General features: G+C 46.0%; 1 pseudogene; it reads left to right on the top strand.

The window, feature by feature from the left end:
- Positions 1 to 796: 796 nt before the first annotated feature.
- LOC125446093 lies at positions 797 to 949 on the top strand (annotated as a pseudogene).
- The last annotated feature ends 1,183 nt before the right edge of the window (positions 950 to 2,132 follow it).

Raw genomic sequence — 2,132 nt, forward strand, 5'->3', positions numbered from 1 at the left:
AGAGCGCCTGGGATGCTGCGCGCTGAGGGGGCGCGACAGCGGCAATTATTAGAGGTGACCCCTGCGCTGTTGCAGCCCCTGTGGAGTGGGGAGTGCAGAGGACCCAGCAGCTACCTCTCTTCAAGTAGCGCGGGGCTTAAGGTAAGTGGGGAAAGGCCCATTGCTTCAGGGGCAATCAGGAGCCAAACAGGTTTTAGGTAGGCTGGGGGAGCAGAGCTGTCCTCTTTGGCTTCTCTCCCCCCCCCCCAATTCCCTGGAGGGACTGACCCATGACAGGCAGTCGCACATTCTCAACCTAAGCTACTTCACAGGGCTGTGGTGAGGATAAATTGGGGAGAATGATGTTGCAGGCAACTTTGTGTTCCTATTGAGGTGAAAGAAAATGAGGTAAATAAATGCCTCAAAAAACCTAGTAAAATAACCTAATAATAAAAGCAGCAGTCCAAATGCATCTATCGAAGTTGCAAAATAAAAACTGCAAACCACCATGAAACATCAATGAAGAGCTGCCTTGGAAATCCTCTTTGGAAGAACATGGCTTACTGATGCCTGTTTTGATAGTTTTGTATGATGTTATGATTACTGATGTTGCTATTGTATTACTGTGCACCGGAGGGCGGTATATACATTAAATATACAATACAATTATTATTCTTAAATTTTAGCCCTTGTTCTGTGGTTTTATCATGGAGTCTAAAGGTTATAAGGTTTTGGTTTAATTGTTTTTTTTATTGCTGTTATTATTTTGTCAACCAGCTGCTGGTGGGAGACGATTTGGCTGGGTCTGAAAGTTGGTTCACTTGCCTGGCAACATGGTCACGAAGGTGGTTTTCTCAGGGTGGGGCTCATCCATTGCACTCTGGGTGTGCTGACCTCTGTGATTTCCAGTTGCGGGGAATTCGATTGCATAATTTGTGGAAGTGAGGTTCTGCATTTGCGCTTTCCCCTAAGAAATGTATTAATAAGAGAGCTGGCATGGTGTATTGGTTAAGAGCAGTAGTTTCTAATCTGGAAAACAGGGTTTGATTCTCTACTCCTCCACATGAAGAAGAAGAAGAAGAAGAAGAAAGAAGAAGAAAGAAGAAGAAGAAGAGGAGGAGGAGGAGGAGGAGGAGGAGGAGCGGCAGCGGCGTTTGGATTTATACCCCCCCTTTCTCTTCTTACAGGAGACTCAAAGGGACTTACAATCTCCTTGCCCTTCCCCCCTCACAACAAACACCCTGTGAGGTGGGTGGGGCTGAGAGAGCTCCAAAAAGCTGTGACTTGCCCAAGGTCACCCAGCTGGCGAGTGTGGGAGTGTACAGGCTAATCTGAATTCCCCAGATAAGCCTCCACGGCTCAGGTGGCAGAGCTTGGAATCAAACCCCGTTCCTCCAGATTAGATACACGAGCTCTTAACCTCCTACGCCACTGCTGAGCGGTGGACTGTTATCTAGTGAACTAGATCTGTTTCCCCACTCCTACACATGAAGCCTGTTGGGTGACCTTGGGTCAGTCCCAGTTCTCTTCAAACTCTCTCAGCCCCACCTACCTCACAAATGTCTGTTGGGGAAGAGAAAGGGAAAGCATTTGTAAGCCTTATGGTTGAGAAAAGTGGGGTATAAATCCAAACTCTTCTTCATCATCAAAAACATCACTTAAATGAAGAGGGATGTGTGCTCCAGTTATGAGGACATAAGAGCCTACACTACTAGGCTGTTGTAACAATTACAATGTTATGTGCATTAGAAAGTTGTAAAAATGTGATAATGCAAACCGGTTAGTTTGGCTGACATTTTAACATGGTGAGCTTATGCTGTGAACATTTGCGTGATTGTCAGTGGGCAGGACTTTATAAAAATAGTTACAGAGACCCATGTTTGAATTTAGCAGTCATGGATACGATTAATTGCCTCCTCGCCATCTCTGTAAAGGATTGAGCAGAATTATTGAGTGTGACCAGTAGGTGACAGTGTTGGATAAGGAAAGAACTTCGTGTAAAAGAGGGGCAGGCATGTATGTGCGCATGCGCTGGAGAGGGAAACCAAACTAGCTTTAAATCTCAGTTTTAAATGCAAAACAGGATTATCGGAGGGAGGAGCCACAGCCCTCTGAGTTGGGCTTAGCTGACCAAGGCTCATTCCGCACATGCA

Source organism: Sphaerodactylus townsendi, linkage group LG16 (genome assembly GCF_021028975.2).
Source record: "Sphaerodactylus townsendi isolate TG3544 linkage group LG16, MPM_Stown_v2.3, whole genome shotgun sequence".
NCBI lineage: Eukaryota > Metazoa > Chordata > Lepidosauria > Squamata > Sphaerodactylidae > Sphaerodactylus > Sphaerodactylus townsendi.